General features: G+C 35.4%; 1 pseudogene; it reads right to left on the bottom strand.

Annotated features, from left to right (window-relative positions):
- Positions 1-3445: 3445 nt before the first annotated feature.
- On the bottom strand, positions 3446-4178 carry LOC122198343 (annotated as a pseudogene).
- Between the last annotated feature and the right edge of the window lie 1656 nt (positions 4179-5834).

Below are 5834 nucleotides of genomic sequence, written 5' to 3'. Positions count from 1 at the left end.
TATACAATCTATATTGTCACTAAAGGAAAACAGAAAAGGCAAGGCAGACAGTACAATTCTGTGTCTGTTTTTGCAGTACAGCAGCTCTTCAAAAGTTATTTCCAAATAATTGTGCGGGCCAGCTAATTCCTAGGTAGAAATCACAGCTCTAGATATGTTCAAGCTATAATTTAAGGTAAATAAGATTATCAATAATATATCAACAAATAAGACTAACCCTGCGCACCCAACCCTTGCTGCAGACCTATCATATTCAAGACAATCTGCCAGCTGCTATGGGAATGCAACTGTAAGAGACACAGTCAAAAATACGCAGCATAAACAAATACTTAGGAGTTTGAGAGTGCTATATCCTGAGAGATATAACCTCAAGGTGACTGGCCAGCATGAAAGCATAATTAAAAGAAGACACATATTGATTTGAAATTTCTCCACCCTACCTCCCAAGTGTTCTTTAGGATCTTAAAGCTATCTCTCACCTGATAAATCCATTGTACGAATTTACTGAAACAGCTGTAACCATTTTATTCTCTGCTCTCTATTTATTCAGTCTTTTCCCAAGCTCTTCAGTAAAGGATAAACCTCATTCTGGCTGTCCTCAACAGGAGTCCTTAACTCTGTGTCACTCCTCTCTGCCACGAGTACCTGGGGAAAGGCGTCTGAGACTATTTGGGAGGAAAGAATCATATTGGAAACACTCGGAAATGGTTGAAAGACTGACAGCACGATCAGGCATACCTACACAGAGAATACAGTTTGGCAGGCAATCCGTCATTGCTTTATTCCCATTTAAGAAAGGAGCAATTTTTACCTTGAGGATTGTGACTGCTCACCGAGTTGCATTTCAGACTTTGCTGCATTTCCCCTGCATTCTGCAGACTTGGCACTCTTATTCCACTTCACACTAATTGTGATTGCTGACTCGTGCCTGGATGGGAGGCTGCCAAAAGGGCAGGTATCCCAGAGAGACATCATTACCCAGGTTGGCAAATACCTGAGAGCCCTATTTAATGATACAATCTTATTTTACAACAAGGGGCAGGCTTCCAGTCTCACAGCATCAGTTCCTGACCGTAATATTGTTTGGCAAAAGCCTTTCATATTCTTTTGCAAAATAAGAAGAAATAAATCGTGTTGATATAGATCAATGGTAGATGATCAGATAACCTGAAAAGAGTTGGGAAGATGTGAATAGCTTTAGGGTCAACATATTTATCTAATTGATGAAGAATAAAAGTTGATGCCTTGCCTAGAATAACTTAAGAAATTATATACATAAAAATAGCTTTCTATAGAGAGTCAGAACTCTGTTTTTACCAGACTTTGTTCAGATATTCATTCTGGAATTGAGGTCACTGCTAAGTCTTTGAAAACTAGATGGAATGGGTATGACAGGGGAGAGAGGATCGTTGTAAGCACCCAGAAGGATACACAACAGTCTTTATATTCACTGTTATGTTTTAGTGCTGTATGCTGAAAAGACTAAACATGCTAACACGCTCTACCTTTGCTTAATTTGCATGATTTTTTAAATGAAAATTAATACATGTATGGCAGAAAGAAAGAAAGAAAGAAAGAAAGTCTAATGGTGTAATGAGTAAGTTCTCCTTACCCAGATTCCAAATCCACATCAATAATGACAACCAGTGTTAAAAATTATTTGTGTATATTTCAAAAACTATCTTCACATGCAAACATAAATATGTGGGTGTATGCACAAAAACACCTCTCTAAAATATATGCATCAAAGCAGAGTATGCACAGTGCTTATTTTATTTTTGTAGAGATTCTATATTGCAACACATACAGGTGTTTTGGCTTTCTGTTGAATAACTGAAGAGCAACATAACACTCCATTATATGGGTTTGTCCCAATTCCATAGTGCCTTTAAGGACACTTATTATTCCGACTTCCAAACATGAATCATCTTATACATACTTTTGTACATTTGAAGAAAAAAAATTGGTTGGATTAATTCCTGGAAATGAAATTACTGGTCAATGATTTGATCATTTAAATTTTTGAAATATATTATTAAGTCACTCTCAAAAAATTGTCCCAATTAACACTTGCCACAGTGCATATGGAGAAAGTGCCTGACTTTTTCGTACTCTTGCTAATGCTGTGTATTTTCAAACTTTCCCAACTTTTTTCAACTTGATAGGTGAAAAGTGGAATCTCATTTACATTTCTTAAAGTGCTAAGCTAATGGGCGAATATAAGAACTTTAGCAACATTTTAATGTGGGTGAATCAAGCACATCTTCCAGCTGTAAAAGTTAAGAGACCCCATTTCAAATTCACAAAATTACTCACTATGTTAGTGATTATGCATGTGATTCTTTTTTAATCAGATTAAATTAACCACCATATAGATTTTAATAGACACTAATTAAAGACCACCAACTAAACTTATTGTGGATAATCATGGTTGTGAAAATTAATGGTTAAAGAAGAGGAATTTTTTTAAAGATTCTAGGCAGATAATTACACTCAATTTAAATCAATCTTTAGTGTAGTAACTTAAGTATCTAGCTTCAGGCAAGTATTATGGCAATAGGATTTTTATAGTACAAATTCTGAAGTGCAGAAAAGTTTCAACTCAGTGAAAACATTTGAAAACAATAAAAGGTTTCTTTATTGTGAAATTACTGTAGCTTTATCACAGAAATAAATTTTGTCAATAATGACAATATCATAGCTATTCAGAAGTCTATAAGAATTAAATCTAAAGAATCAAAATACTTGATAAATACCTATAGTATACCCATTTAGTTGCTAAGATATTCATTTAAACCATGTCAATCATGTGTTTTTTTTTACTCTATGATGCAGCTCAAAGTTTGACTCCTACCTTTTCCAGACCTTCAAATCATAAACCTTCACTCCTAGTTAAATCTCATCCATAGTTTAATAATCACTTAGTAGAGGCAGAGAAAGGCAAAACAGACAGCTTAACCTCTATGCCGGGCAAAACCTTATAAAATACTAATCTATAGTCTTTTCTTTGTGACACATTTTAATCTTCCATTACTGAAAATGTTCTTCTTGTCCTCTTTTTCTTAATTTTTGGGATTCTAACTTAGGAATAAAGCCCATATTTCTTAAAACATTCAACTTCATATTTTTAGAAGGTAAAACTCTTGCCAGGCAAGGGTATTGATATTTTAGGTGGAAAGCATCAGATTCCCAATTTCCCCATCTGCTGTCTCATGTTCTCTTACAATCTTATTTCTCAAATAAAAATGTCTCTGAACTTGGAGCTACTAGGTAGGGAGGATAATTTTAAACTTTCAGTTTATGAATAAATTCCACAGATAAAAAGAAACCTTGTATGCTAACTCATGTTAGTGTCAGTGTGTAAGGTTATTAACCAAAACATTTTTTTTTCTTTATACATAGTTTTGTTTGATGTTTGATCTTATTTGTTACTCTTAGAAAAATCTCAATTTTGGCTGGACTCAGACTTAGAGGTAGAAACTCTCAGAGAAGACAGCCTCTGTCTCTTGGCAATCTGTTCCTGGTATTTTTCTTTGGCTTCTGTCATTTTCTTGGCCAAAAGTTTAGCATGTCCTGCAGCCTCTTCTTTATTTTTCTTAGTACGCTGTTTCTTCAAAGCAATACGCCAACATCTATGTTGGAGGACACATGGAATACAGGATGCTGAATCTTGGGTGCTTTGTTTCTAGGTTTCTTAACTTCTTTGTTTAGGGGCTTTCTCACAGCATACAGGTGGACATCATCTTCCTTAGAGAGTTTAAAAAATTTGCAGATTCTGCTAGCTCTTTTGGGTCCCAGTCCATAAGGCACAGTAGTATCAGTGAGTCCAGGAATATCTTTCTGCCCTTTTTTTTCTACAATGACCAAGTTGAGAAAGCTAGGCAACCCCAACAGAGTTGTGCTTTTTTTCTCCAGTCCTCCTTGGTCTGTAGCAGGAATGCCCTTTACGCATCAGCAAATGGACATGGCCATAGGTCGACACCCTGCTTCATGGGGAAGCCTTGTTTGTCATTGCCACCACTGATTCAGACCATGTAACCCTTCCATTCTTCACCTAGAGCATCAGCAGCAACTTCTGTGGCCATTCGCTTCTCATAAAAGGTATGAAGTTTGAATTCATCAACCACTTCAATGAGTTTCTGGCAGCAAGTAGCTGGGAAAGAGGTGTTCAGCTTCATGTTGAAGCAGCTTACAGCCTCCAAGGCGCCACAAAAAAAAGGTCTTTATACATAGTTAAATGACTGTCGATGGATTTGAATGCATCGGTACAATGATAAGCCACTCCAAAACATAAATACCTTATTTACACAAAACGTATCTTCATTCACCTTTTATGTCCATAGAGAAATGTGATCTGGGATGTCTGGGCCTCCATCACATTGTCTGTTTGAAACGCAGAGTTAATTGGACATTGTGAGAAAGGAAAAGAGAGATTGGAGAATGGGCATTTTGTTGCCTCTGTCTGGAAGCGATACACATGATTTCAAATAAAATTTCATTAGCTAGAATTTGTCACGAGTCTTCCTAAATGGTGAAAAGCTATGAAATAAAATGTTTGCACAGAAGGAGAGGACAAGAGGACATTGGTGAAGACTAATAATTTCTACAAAATTACTTTTGTTATAAAAAGGCAGTTTTCCTAAATGATATAATGCCTTATTATGAAGCTATAGTAATTAAGAAAGTATATTATTGCCATAGAGTTGAACCAAGAGACCAAATAAATAGAATAAAGATCCCAAAAAGATTCCTGCTAAATTAGAACTTAGACATCTCACAAAGATGACACTCCCATTGGTAAAAAAGGAGACACCATTCAATGGAGGTAGGAAAATGATTATCTACAAGGAAAAAGATAAAATCCAATCCTTATTTCATATAATAATTTAGCTCACTATTTATCAAGGGTGTTAAATCTAAGAAAAATTCAAACTCAGTAAACAATATCGATAAGTATTGTTTAGAACTTGGATACCAGGGAGAAAGTTCTTTTTTTTTTTTTAATGTTTATTTATTTTTTGAGACAGAGAGAGACAGAGCATGAACGGGGGAGGGTCAGAGAGAGAGGGAGACGTAGAATCTGAAACAGGCTCCAGGCTCTGAGCTTTCAGCACAGAGCCCAATGCGGGGCTCGAATTCACGGACCGCGAGATCATGACCTGAGCTGAAGTCAGACACTCAACTGACTGAGCCACCCAGGCACCCCAGGGAGAAAGTTCTTAAACAAAAGAAAAATGTGACTGTGTTAAAGTCAACAGCTTTTGCTCATCGGGTACCCTAAAAAATAACAACAAAAAATGTGAATATTTTTTTCAATGTTCACAGTGACCAGTGTTTCCCATTGTAAATGAATATACTGTAATATTTACACAATGGATTATTTCCAGCAGAGAAATTAAATAAGCCATATCAACAATAGGTGAACCTTAGCAATATCATATTAAATGAAAGACTCCCAAACAAGTAGATGTAGCATGATGTCCTTTATATAAGTTCAACAACTGAAGTGCAACAAAAATTGAAATATAAATATAATATAATTGAAATACAAAGAAGACAAACAATATGTATAAATGTGACAAGCTATAATAAGAGGAAAAGAAGAAAATGGCAAACATGATTTTGTACTACAGAGTGTGTTCACAGGTATGTACTACATTATTAAAAGTAGCTAAGTCATTAATAATGAGAAGATGTTGTGGATCAAGGATTATAGTTAATCTACTCTGTGAATTTAGGCACTTAGATAATTAATAGACACATTATTATTACACATTGTTTCAGGAAAGAATTTTCATAAACACAAAATAGGGGCCCTGATTTAACAAGTATTT

The sequence above is a fragment of the Panthera leo genome, chromosome A1 (assembly GCF_018350215.1).
Source record: "Panthera leo isolate Ple1 chromosome A1, P.leo_Ple1_pat1.1, whole genome shotgun sequence".
Taxonomy (NCBI): Eukaryota; Metazoa; Chordata; class Mammalia; order Carnivora; family Felidae; genus Panthera; species Panthera leo.
Note: the sequence above shows the minus strand (reverse complement) of the source record. Positions and strands in the feature narration are given on the sequence as shown.